The sequence below is a fragment of the Phyllobates terribilis genome, unplaced genomic scaffold (genome assembly GCF_046119375.1).
Source record: "Phyllobates terribilis strain yellow unplaced genomic scaffold, ASM4611937v1 Scaffold_11__3_contigs__length_659146591, whole genome shotgun sequence".
Taxonomy (NCBI): Eukaryota; Metazoa; Chordata; class Amphibia; order Anura; family Dendrobatidae; genus Phyllobates; species Phyllobates terribilis.
Window position 1 is genome coordinate 622842647 of NW_027362771.1, and position 14278 is coordinate 622856924.

Below are 14278 nucleotides of genomic sequence, written 5' to 3' on the forward strand. Positions count from 1 at the left end.
TTTGTGCCCAATATATATACGAGTGGCCTATCACTCACACTGTTGGCTTAGCGTCACCTGTAAAAGAAACAAACCATGTTAGGATAACAAGTCCAGTCTTATGTATCTCGCCAAACACGTGGATCGCCATCTCCCTATCCTCTGAACTTCCGTTTCTGACAGTCCTGCTCTTGCTGCTTCCGTGGCCGCACCTATGCGGAATGAGTGTGTCCCGTAATCTTTGGGGTGGTTCCCTGCCGATGTTATGCATTTATTAAATATAGCTTGGAACAGGTATCTTGATAATGGCGTTCCATCAATGTGTGATACGAAGAAATTACTTTGTGATCTGATGGTTAGATATGTTTTTACTATTGTTACCCGACTCAGTGTACCGTTTGTGGGTTGTAGAAGTACCCAAGTACCCCTGCCCGCTGGAACCGTTTTCGATTGGTGTATGCGTACACGTATTGCATTATTGGCTATGACTACTTCCTGGTGTAATAAGCGTCCACTGGTGGTAATTTTGGATTGAGGGACTAATTTGCTTATACATAGCGCCCCGAAGAAGGCGATCACAAATGCAGTAGACATTAGTGTTGCTTCAAATTGTGAGTGTCATGTTAATGGTGTTAGGGATAAGATGTGAGAAATCAGTTTTAGTGACACGGGACGGGACGTCTACATTCCTGACTTGGCTGACCCCTTTTCCACCCTTTTATGGATTGTCTGATGATGAATTTTTGTCACATCTCCCCAATTCAGTAGTTGGAAGTGAAATGCTACTCCGGTCAGACACCGCTGCGCTGACGCCCCTGATATGCCCCTCATCATTAGCTGGTGGAGAAATTCTATGGTGACTTGTGATCTGGCTTGTTCACATTGGTCAACCCGTCTGCATGCTACTAGTCGTGTACACTCTTCCCATGCCTTACCGTATGCTTGCCACGTTGACGGGGCAACTGACGCTCTGATTAATGGCATCAACTATTCGCCACTAGATCCCATAGGGAGGGTGGGCAACTGTTGCCCGATGGGTGGGCATTGTGGAAGAGCTCTGTGAAAATCTGCCAATTGAATTGTTATAAAGCGTTAGCAGCAGCTTTATACCCCTCAGCATAGTGGCTAGCGCGGACCCATGCATTGTGTTTTAGGCACAGGAATACTAGCCTGCGTAGTAGGCCTAGCACTGGGAGAGACGATGATGCCATCTTATTAATGCAGTGCGCTAGGCTGCTGTTTTGTGTTATGAAGCGTATATTTTTGTTAGCCAGGCGCGCGCCCCATATTTCTATTGCTACCACTATTGGGAAAAATTATTTTCAGGGCTAGATGCAGCTAAAAATTATTATTAATTTCAAAGCTGGTGGAGCTTGGTATAGATCGCCTAATACAATGAATCCCACACACTGCTAGAAGCCCAAATATTTTTTCAGAGGTAGATGCAGATAAAAATTAGTTTTAATTTGCAACCTGATGGAGGTCAGTATAGATGGACTAATAGAGAAAGTCCCACACACTGCTAGAAGGCCAAATATTTTTTCAGAGCTAGATGCAGATAAAAATTATATTCAATTTGCAACCTGATGGAGGTCAGTATAGATGGACTAATAGAGAAAGTCCCACACACTGCTAGAAGTCCAAATATTTTTTCAGAGCTAGATGCAGATAAAAATTATATTCAATTTGCAACCTGATGGAGGTCAGTATAGATGGACTAATAGAACAAGTCCCACACACTGCTAGAAGCCCAAATATTTTTTCAGAGGTAGATGCAGATAAAAATTATTTTTAATTTGCAACCTGATGGAGGTCAGTATAGATGGACTAATAGAGAAAGTCCCACAAACTGCTAGAAGGCCAAATATTTTTTCAGAGCTAGATGCAGATAAAAATTATATTCAATTTGCAACCTGATGGAGGTCAGTATAGATGGACTAATAGAGAAAGTCCCACACACTGCTAGAAGTCCAAATATTTTTTCAGAGCTAGATGCAGATAAAAATTATATTCAATTTTCAACCTGATGGAGGTCAGTATAGATGGACTAATAGAACAAGTCCCACACACAGCTAGAAGCCCAAATATTTTTTCAGAGGTACTGTAGATGCAGATAAAAATTATTTTTAATTTGCAACCTGATGGAGGTCAGTATAGATGGACTAATACAACAAGTCCCACACACAGCTAGAAGCCCAATATTTTTTCAGAGCTAGATGCAGACAAAAAATTATTTTGAATTTGCAACCTGATGGAGGTCAGTATAGATGGACTAATAGAGAAAGTCCCACACACTGCTAGAAGGCCCAATATTTTTTCAGAGGTAGAAGCAGAAAAAAATATATTCAGTTTGCAACCTGATGGAGGTCAGTATAGATGGACTAATACAACAAGTCCCACACACAGCTAGAAGCCCAATATTTTTTCAGAGGTAGATGCAGAAAAAAATATATTCAGTTTGCAACCTGATGGAGGTCTGTATAGATGGATTAATAGAACAAGTCCCACATACAGCTAGAAGCCCAATATTTTTTCAGAGGTAGATGCAGAAAAAAATATATTCAGTTTGCAACCCGATGGAGGTCTGTATACATGGATTAATAGAACAAGTCCCACAAACAGCTAGAAGCCCAATATTTTTTCAGAGGTAGATGCAGAAAAAAATATATTCAGTTTGCAACCTGATGGAGGTCTGTATAGATGGATTAATAGAACAAGTCCCACACACAGCTAGAAGCCCAATATTTTTTCAGAGGTAGATGCAGAAAAAAATATATTCAGTTTGCAACCTGATGGAGGTCTGTATAGATGGATTAATAGAACAAGTCCCACACACAGCTAGAAGCCCAATATTTTTTCAGAGGTAGATGCAGAAAAAAATATATTCAGTTTGCAACCTGATGGAGGTCAGTATAGATGGACTAATACAGCAAGTCCCACACACAGCTAGAAGCCCAATATTTTTTCAGAGCTAGATGCAGACAAAAAATTATTTTGAATTTGCAACCTGATGGAGGTCAATATAGATGGACTAATAGAGAAAGTCCCACACACTGCTAGAAGGCCACATATTTTTTCAGAGGTAGATGCAGAAAAAAATATATTCAGTTTGCAACCTGATGGAGGTCTGTATAGATGGATTAATAGAACAAGTCCCACACACAGCTAGAAGCCCAATATTTTTTCAGAGGTAGATGCAGAAAAAAATATATTCAGTTTGCAACCTGATGGAGGTCAGTATAGATGGACTAATACAACAAGTCCTACACACAGCTAGAAGCCCAATATTTTTTCAGAGGTAGATGCAGAAAAAAATATATTCAGTTTGCAACCTGATGGAGGTCAGTATAGATGGATTAATAGAACAAGTCCCACACACAGCTAGAAGCCCAATATTTTTTCAGAGGTAGATGCAGAAAAAAATATATTCAGTTTGCAACCCGATGGAGGTCTGTATAGATGGATTAATAGAACAAGTCCCACACACAGCTAGAAGCCCAATATTTTTTCAGAGGTAGATGCAGAAAAAAATATATTCAGTTTGCAACCTGATGGAGGTCTGTATAGATGGATTAATAGAACAAGTCCCACACACAGCTAGAAGCCCAATATTTTTTCAGAGGTTGCTGCAGAAAAAAATATATTCAGTTTGCAACCCGATGGAGGTCTGTATAGATGGATTAATAGAACAAGTCCCACACACTGCTAGAAGCCCAATATTTTTTCAGAGGTAGATGCAGAAAAAAATATATTCAGTTTGCAACCTGATGGAGGTCTGTATAGATGGATTAATAGAACAAGTCCCACACACAGCTAGAAGCCCAATATTTTTTCAGAGGTAGATGCAGAAAAAAATATATTCAGTTTGCAACCTGATGGAGGTCTGTATAGATGGATTAATAGAACAAGTCCCACACACAGCTAGAAGCCCAATATTTTTTCAGAGGTAGATGCAGAAAAAAATATATTCAGTTTGCAACCTGATGGAGGTCAGTATAGATGGACTAATACAGCAAGTCCCACACACAGCTAGAAGCCCAATATTTTTTCAGAGCTAGATGCAGACAAAAAATGATTTTGAATTTGCAACCTGATGGAGGTCAGTATAGATGGACTAATAGAGAAAGTCCCACACACTGCTAGAAGGCCACATATTTTTTCAGAGGTAGATGCAGAAAAAAATATATTCAGTTTGCAACCTGATGGAGGTCTGTATAGATGGATTAATAGAACAAGTCCCACACACAGCTAGAAGCCCAATATTTTTTCAGATGTAGATGCAGAAAAAAATATATTCAGTTTGCAACCTGATGGAGGTCAGTATAGATGGACTAATACAACAAGTCCCACACACAGCTAGAAGCCCAATATTTTTTCAGAGGTAGATGCAGAAAAAAATATATTCAGTTTGCAACCTGATGGAGGTCTGTATAGATGGATTAATAGAACAAGTCCCACACACAGCTAGAAGCAAAAATATTTTTTCAGAGGTAGATGCAGATAAAAATTATTTTTAATTTGCAACCTGATGGAGGTCAGTATAGATGGACTAATACAACAAGTCCCACACACAGCTAGAAGCCCAATATTTTTTCAGAGCTAGATGCAGACAAAAAATTATTTTGAATTTGCAACCTGATGGAGGTCAGTATAGATGGACTAATAGAGAAAGTCCCACACACTGCTAGAAGGCCAAATATTTTTTCAGAGCTAGATGCAGAAAAAAATTATATTCAGTTTGCAACCTGATGGAGGTCAGTATAGATGGACTAATAGAGAAAGTCCCACACACTGCTAGAAGGCCACATATTTTTTCAGAGGTAGATGCAGAAAAAAATATATTCAGTTTGCAACCTGATGGAGGTCTGTATAGATGGATTAATAGAACAAGTCCCACACACAGCTAGAAGCCCAATATTTTTTCAGATGTAGATGCAGAAAAAAATATATTCAGTTTGCAACCTGATGGAGGTCTGTATAGATGGATTAATAGAACAAGTCCCACACACAGCTAGAAGCCCAATATTTTTTCAGATGTAGATGCAGAAAAAAATATATTCAGTTTGCAACCTGATGGAGGTCAGTATAGATGGACTAATACAACAAGTCCCACACACAGCTAGAAGCCCAATATTTTTTCAGAGGTAGATGCAGAAAAAAATATATTCAGTTTGCAACCTGATGGAGGTCTGTATAGATGGATTAATAGAACAAGTCCCACACACAGCTAGAAGCCCAAATATTTTTTCAGAGGTAGATGCAGATAAAAATTATTTTTAATTTGCAACCTGATGGAGGTCAGTATAGATGGACTAATACAACAAGTCCCACACACAGCTAGAAGCCCAATATTTTTTCAGAGCTAGATGCAGACAAAAAATTATTTTGAATTTGCAACCTGATGGAGGTCAGTATAGATGGACTAATAGAGAAAGTCCCACACACTGCTAGAAGGCCAAATATTTTTTCAGAGCTAGATGCAGAAAAAAATTATATTCAGTTTGCAACCTGATGGAGGTCAGTATAGATGGACTAATAGAGAAAGGCCCACACACTGCTAGAAGGCCACATATTTTTTCAGAGGTAGATGCAGAAAAAAATATATTCAGTTTGCAACCTGATGGAGGTCTGTATAGATGGATTAATAGAACAAGTCCCACACACAGCTAGAAGCCCAATGTTTTTTCAGAGGTAGATGCAGAAAAAAATATATTCAGTTTGAAACCTGATGGAGGTCAGTATAGATGGACTAATACAACAAGTCCCACACACAGCTAGAAGCCCAATATTTTTTCAGAGGTAGATGCAGAAAAAAATATATTCAGTTTGCAACCTGATGGAGGTCTGTATAGATGGATTAATAGAACAAGTCCCACAAACTGCTAGAAGGCCAAATATTTTTTCAGAGCTAGATGCAGATAAAAATTATATTCAATTTGCAACCTGATGGAGGTCAGTATAGATGGACTAATAGAGAAAGTCCCACACACAGCTAGAAGCCCAATATTTTTTCAGAGGTAGATGCAGAAAAAAATATATTCAGTTTGCAACCTGATGGAGGTCAGTATAGATGGACTAATACAACAAGTCCCACGCACAGCTAGAAGCCCAATATTTTTTCAGAGCTAGATGCAGAAAAAAATATATTCAGTTTGCAACCCGATGGAGGTCTGTATACATGGATTAATAGAACAAGTCCCACAAACAGCTAGAAGCCCAATATTTTTTCAGAGGTAGATGCAGAAAAAAATATATTCAGTTTGCAACCTGATGGAGGTCTGTATAGATGGATTAATAGAACAAGTCCCACACACAGCTAGAAGCCCAATATTTTTTCAGAGGTAGATGCAGAAAAAAATATATTCAGTTTGCAACCTGATGGAGGTCTGTATAGATGGATTAATAGAACAAGTCCCACACACAGCTAGAAGCCCAATATTTTTTCAGAGGTAGATGCAGAAAAAAATATATTCAGTTTGCAACCTGATGGAGGTCAGTATAGATGGACTAATACAGCAAGTCCCACACACAGCTAGAAGCCCAATATTTTTTCAGAGCTAGATGCAGACAAAAAATTATTTTGAATTTGCAACCTGATGGAGGTCAATATAGATGGACTAATAGAGAAAGTCCCACACATTGCTAGAAGGCCACATATTTTTTCAGAGGTAGATGCAGAAAAAAATATATTCAGTTTGCAACCTGATGGAGGTCTGTATAGATGGATTAATAGAACAAGTCCCACACACAGCTAGAAGCCCAATATTTTTTCAGAGGTAGATGTAGAAAAAAATATATTCAGTTTGCAACCTGATGGAGGTCAGTATAGATGGACTAATACAACAAGTCCTACACACAGCTAGAAGCCCAATATTTTTTCAGAGGTAGATGCAGAAAAAAATATATTCAGTTTGCAACCTGATGGAGGTCAGTATAGATGGATTAATAGAACAAGTCCCACACACAGCTAGAAGCCCAATATTTTTTCAGAGGTAGATGCAGAAAAAAATATATTCAGTTTGCAACCCGATGGAGGTCTGTATAGATGGATTAATAGAACAAGTCCCACACACAGCTAGAAGCCCAATATTTTTTCAGAGGTAGATGCAGAAAAAAATATATTCAGTTTGCAACCTGATGGAGGTCTGTATAGATGGATTAATAGAACAAGTCCCACACACAGCTAGAAGCCCAATATTTTTTCAGAGGTTGCTGCAGAAAAAAATATATTCAGTTTGCAACCCGATGGAGGTCTGTATAGATGGATTAATAGAACAAGTCCCACACACTGCTAGAAGCCCAATATTTTTTCAGAGGTAGATGCAGAAAAAAATATATTCAGTTTGAAACCTGATGGAGGTCAGTATAGATGGACTAATACAACAAGTCCCACACACAGCTAGAAGCCCAATATTTTTTCAGAGGTAGATGCAGAAAAAAATATATTCAGTTTGCAACCTGATGGAGGTCTGTATAGATGGATTAATAGAACAAGTCCCACAAACTGCTAGAAGGCCAAATATTTTTTCAGAGCTAGATGCAGATAAAAATTATATTCAATTTGCAACCTGATGGAGGTCAGTATAGATGGACTAATAGAGAAAGTCCCACACACAGCTAGAAGCCCAATATTTTTTCAGAGGTAGATGCAGAAAAAAATATATTCAGTTTGCAACCTGATGGAGGTCAGTATAGATGGACTAATACAACAAGTCCCACGCACAGCTAGAAGCCCAATATTTTTTCAGAGCTAGATGCAGAAAAAAATATATTCAGTTTGCAACCCGATGGAGGTCTGTATACATGGATTAATAGAACAAGTCCCACAAACAGCTAGAAGCCCAATATTTTTTCAGAGGTAGATGCAGAAAAAAATATATTCAGTTTGCAACCTGATGGAGGTCTGTATAGATGGATTAATAGAACAAGTCCCACACACAGCTAGAAGCCCAATATTTTTTCAGAGGTAGATGCAGAAAAAAATATATTCAGTTTGCAACCTGATGGAGGTCTGTATAGATGGATTAATAGAACAAGTCCCACACACAGCTAGAAGCCCAATATTTTTTCAGAGGTAGATGCAGAAAAAAATATATTCAGTTTGCAACCTGATGGAGGTCAGTATAGATGGACTAATACAGCAAGTCCCACACACAGCTAGAAGCCCAATATTTTTTCAGAGCTAGATGCAGACAAAAAATTATTTTGAATTTGCAACCTGATGGAGGTCAATATAGATGGACTAATAGAGAAAGTCCCACACATTGCTAGAAGGCCACATATTTTTTCAGAGGTAGATGCAGAAAAAAATATATTCAGTTTGCAACCTGATGGAGGTCTGTATAGATGGATTAATAGAACAAGTCCCACACACAGCTAGAAGCCCAATATTTTTTCAGAGGTAGATGTAGAAAAAAATATATTCAGTTTGCAACCTGATGGAGGTCAGTATAGATGGACTAATACAACAAGTCCTACACACAGCTAGAAGCCCAATATTTTTTCAGAGGTAGATGCAGAAAAAAATATATTCAGTTTGCAACCTGATGGAGGTCAGTATAGATGGATTAATAGAACAAGTCCCACACACAGCTAGAAGCCCAATATTTTTTCAGAGGTAGATGCAGAAAAAAATATATTCAGTTTGCAACCCGATGGAGGTCTGTATAGATGGATTAATAGAACAAGTCCCACACACAGCTAGAAGCCCAATATTTTTTCAGAGGTAGATGCAGAAAAAAATATATTCAGTTTGCAACCTGATGGAGGTCTGTATAGATGGATTAATAGAACAAGTCCCACACACAGCTAGAAGCCCAATATTTTTTCAGAGGTTGCTGCAGAAAAAAATATATTCAGTTTGCAACCCGATGGAGGTCTGTATAGATGGATTAATAGAACAAGTCCCACACACTGCTAGAAGCCCAATATTTTTTCAGAGGTAGATGCAGAAAAAAATATATTCAGTTTGCAACCTGATGGAGGTCTGTATAGATGGATTAATAGAACAAGTCCCACACACAGCTAGAAGCCCAATATTTTTTCAGAGGTAGATGCAGAAAAAAATATATTCAGTTTGCAACCTGATGGAGGTCAGTATAGATGGACTAATACAGCAAGTCCCACACACAGCTAGAAGCCCAATATTTTTTCAGAGCTAGATGCAGACAAAAAATGATTTTGAATTTGCAACCTGATGGAGGTCAGTATAGATGGACTAATAGAGAAAGTCCCACACACTGCTAGAAGGCCACATATTTTTTCAGAGGTAGATGCAGAAAAAAATATATTCAGTTTGCAACCTGATGGAGGTCTGTATAGATGGATTAATAGAACAAGTCCCACACACAGCTAGAAGCCCAATATTTTTTCAGATGTAGATGCAGAAAAAAATATATTCAGTTTGCAACCTGATGGAGGTCAGTATAGATGGACTAATACAACAAGTCCCACACACAGCTAGAAGCCCAATATTTTTTCAGAGGTAGATGCAGAAAAAAATATATTCAGTTTGCAACCTGATGGAGGTCTGTATAGATGGATTAATAGAACAAGTCCCACACACAGCTAGAAGCCCAAATATTTTTTCAGAGGTAGATGCAGATAAAAATTATTTTTAATTTGCAACCTGATGGAGGTCAGTATAGATGGACTAATACAACAAGTCCCACACACAGCTAGAAGCCCAATATTTTTTCAGAGCTAGATGCAGACAAAAAATTATTTTGAATTTGCAACCTGATGGAGGTCAGTATAGATGGACTAATAGAGAAAGTCCCACACACTGCTAGAAGGCCAAATATTTTTTCAGAGCTAGATGCAGAAAAAAATTATATTCAGTTTGCAACCTGATGGAGGTCAGTATAGATGGACTAATAGAGAAAGTCCCACACACTGCTAGAAGGCCACATATTTTTTCAGAGGTAGATGCAGAAAAAAATATATTCAGTTTGCAACCTGATGGAGGTCTGTATAGATGGATTAATAGAACAAGTCCCACACACAGCTAGAAGCCCAATGTTTTTTCAGAGGTAGATGCAGAAAAAAATATATTCAGTTTGAAACCTGATGGAGGTCAGTATAGATGGACTAATACAACAAGTCCCACACACAGCTAGAAGCCCAATATTTTTTCAGAGGTAGATGCAGAAAAAAATATATTCAGTTTGCAACCTGATGGAGGTCTGTATAGATGGATTAATAGAACAAGTCCCACACACTGCTAGAAGGCCAAATATTTTTTCAGAGCTAGATGCAGATAAAAATTATATTCAATTTGCAACCTGATGGAGGTCAGTATAGATGGACTAATAGAGAAAGTCCCACACACAGCTAGAAGCCCAATATTTTTTCAGAGGTAGATGCAGAAAAAAATATATTCAGTTTGCAACCTGATGGAGGTCAGTATAGATGGACTAATACAACAAGTCCCACGCACAGCTAGAAGCCCAATATTTTTTCAGAGCTAGATGCAGAAAAAAATTATATTCAATTTGCAACCTGATGGAGGTCAGTATAGATGGACTAATAGAATGATGCTATGCCCAAAAGATTTTACTTCACTAGGTGCAGTAAAAAAATTGGTATTCTATACACAGGTGGTATATCTTGCAACACAGATAGGATAGTCCACTGACTAACACACTCTGCAATAGGCCAAAAAGGATTAGCTTTGCTAGATTCAGCCAAATGCTGTGAAAAAAACTTGCACAGCACTGGCACAGACCTGCCTGGCAAAAACTGATAGGAACTGATGTAACCTAGTCCTGAAAAGGACTCCAATTACAATTAGTCTTTACTCCCACAACCTATCTATTTAAGAGCACAGACCTGCCTGATAAAAGTCATAGGAAATGCTGTAACCTAGTCCTTAAATGACTGCAATCACAACTATTCCCTACTCCCAAGCTATCTGTAGATTTGTGCGAAAATTGACTTGAAATTAACAAGGTATAGCGCACACAGCAACACCGGTGCCGTCTAACACGCAGCTGCAGCAGTGAGAAAATGGTGGCGACGGGGAAAATGGCTTGGTCTTATAGGGCAAGGACATGTGACATACACTGCCAATGACACATGCCCTTGCTTGTGTGAAAAAAAGCACTTCGCTCCGTGTGTGCGCTAGTGATAGGGTGACAGATTGCACCTCCCCACTGCAAATGCGGGAAAGAGAAAAAAAAAATGGAGATCTTCATTGTTCCTGCAGAGATCCATCCCCTGCCCCTCCCCCACCCCGCTGTACACTCAAACTGCGTATTATTATTAATTTTCATCATTACTGAGAAAAAATCCAGTTATGATTTTGGTGCACGAAAAGTTATCGAACATAACCTCGAACAGCCGAATTTTTCTCAAATTGTTCGTGTTCGCCGAACGGCTCGAACACCGCCCAAAACAGCTCGAATTTGAGATTGGCAAACAGTTCGAGTAGAACAACGCTCATCTCTAGTTAAGACCAAGAAGATTTGGGATGTTTTTTTTTGTCTTTTTATATTTTCAGCTAACACATTACGTCCAGAATGTCAGAATGAAGTTAAAAAATGGAAGAGAGGTTTTCTTTGATAAAAATGGAGATCCCCCCGCAGTATATGACATCGTTAACTGGCAGCAGGATGACATCGGGGTCACGAAGCAAGTCAAGGTTGGACAGTACGATTCGGCAATCAAAAGTCCAGACATCCTCACCCTCAACAGCAGTGCCATCCAATGGATAGATAGGCAAGAACAGGTATGTATGAAAGAGAAGATATAACATAGAGAATTTAAGAAAAAATTATCACCAGTACAGGGTGATGCAAAACCGCCAAAAGCCAACCGAAATATCTACAAGGCACTTAAAGGGGATAGTCCCATGACAAAACCCTTATAAATTGTGAGAAAATAGTGTGGTATCTGAGATATCATCTGCTCCCGAGATCAAGGAGCTTCCAATCCCCATCATTAGCTGGAGTCCAATACGGGCTTGTGGTATGCCTCTTAACAGAGATGATTGGAGCCATTAGGAACTTTGTAAAAACCAGAGGCGTAAAGACCACGGTCGTAGAAGTTATGACCGAACTCATGCGGGTGGGGCCCGTGTAGGTGAGGGGCCCGCCGACGTCAATACAAACTTCAACCGGATGTACGTAATCTAATGCACATTCAGTTGAAGTGTATTGTGGTGCAGAGACCCCGTCGGGCCTGTGCGCAGCCAATCAGAGGCGAGCAGGTGACATCGGCATGCGCATGAATGGGAGAGGAAGGCAGTGACGTCATGCGCTCCTGACGCTTGCACGTTCAAGTCAGCTGCCGGCTTCAGAAGAGGGTGCCATGCGACAGAGAAACGGAGGGAAGGGGAGTGAAATTGTTCATCTTTTTCTATGCATTAAAGACATATATACCAGGATGTGCCCAAGATAAGGGACATATACCAGGATGGGTGATATATATGCCAGGATATACCAATATATACCATGATGGGGGATATATACTGTATACCAGGATGGGGTTACGATGGGGGACATATATGCCAGAATGGAGGACATATATTTACTGGGTGGGAGCTCGGTCCAAATCTTGCACTGCACTTTAGGTATGCCACTGCTGAAATCCATGACTGATTGTGTCTTGGTCCTATTTGCCTATATGGAGATGAGAATGAGGCAACCTAATCCTAGTCTCCAGCTGAAAATTTTGTTTCGGGACCTGTTGATTCATGGGTGCAGCTAACAGGGCATGTTCTCAAAGTTCTTGTCACCAGGGGGGGGGGACAAACAAATTACTTTATTTGGACTACAGTATGGGGGCATTGAACAGAGGCTGCACCCCAAAATAAGTTACAGATGGCTTTGCCTTCATTTTAGCAAAGGTGGAATTCCAAGAGACATGACACAGCATTTGTTTTATTTTGTCTTTTTTTAATTTGAATATCATAAAGTTAAGAAGACTTTTTTTTTATACATCCCTTTTAAGATGGATCTCCAAATCATTTTCTTCTACTATGTATAGGGATCAGTTCTGATATTATTTATTCTTTCATTGAAAGTTTAGTTGGTTGAAATGTCTGTTTCGCAATGGAAATTAGTTCTTTGAGCACTGATTTCCTGCCGAACCTGTGCTTAGCCACAACACTTGGCCAAGCAAAGCTACTGTGGAAAGCATGCAAAAAGGATAAAAGGTCAGTCCATCTACAGTACAACTCTAGAAATAATGTGAGATAATATAACTATATTTTGCCTATAGATTCCTACCTCAGTCTGCAGCAAGAGCTGTGCTCCAGGTTTCCGGAAAGCCACCATAAGAGGAGAACCTGTCTGTTGTTATCATTGCATTCCTTGTCCACAAGGGGAAATATCAAACCAAACTGGTATGACAATCATTAAATATTTGGGAATCTCATTGTCAATACTTTAATGATCATAAAGGGGTACTCTCAAGATTGAGAATGGTGAGCAGAAGTGCACATACTTGATCTCCGCTCCATTCCTTGTCTATGGAAATGGCAGAAATAGCTAAGCACTGTACATGACGTTCTCCTGCAATATTGTCAACAATAAAAGACAATAGAGATTAAGCATGTACATCTCCAATCCGTTGAAGATAGGTTTCGAAAGAGCCATGTTCTCAGGTTCAGTGCCACATTCTCAGTATTACTGGGGGTCTCAGTGGTTGAATTCACAGCAAGCTGTAAGTTATCTCTTATTAGAGGATAACCTTAATTTCTTTGAATAACTGTTTAATAGCAAATCTCCTCTGTTTAGACTCATTGGACTGCTTCAGATGTCCATGGGATAAGTGGCCAAACATGCAGAGAAACTGTTGTTATCCAAAGACTGTAGAGTTTCTCTCCTTTGAAGAGCCTCTTGGTGCTACGCTTGCTGGTTCTGGACTCTCTTCCTTTACCATACCGCTTACCATACTGGGTCTCTATCTTAAAAAGAAGGAAACACCAATTGTCAAAGCCAACAACTACTCTTTGAGTTGTCTTCTCCTGGTATGTCTTTCCTTTTGTTTTCTCTCTTCATTGACATTCATTGGCTATCCTGAATCTCTTAAATGTCTGCTGCGCCAAGCTACATTTGGCATGGTATTTGCTTTATGTATCTCATGTGTCTTAGCCAAAACTATGATGGTGGTTTTTGCTTTCATGGCCACAAAACCAGGAAGCAGCTTAAAAAAGTGGGCTACACCCCAGGCTTCTTATGGGATTATCCTCTTCTGCTCTCTGTTACAGTTCATCCTATGTGCCTCATGGATGTCCATTTCACCTCCATTTCCAGAAAATGACATCCAAACGCACCCTGGGACTATCATTGCTGAG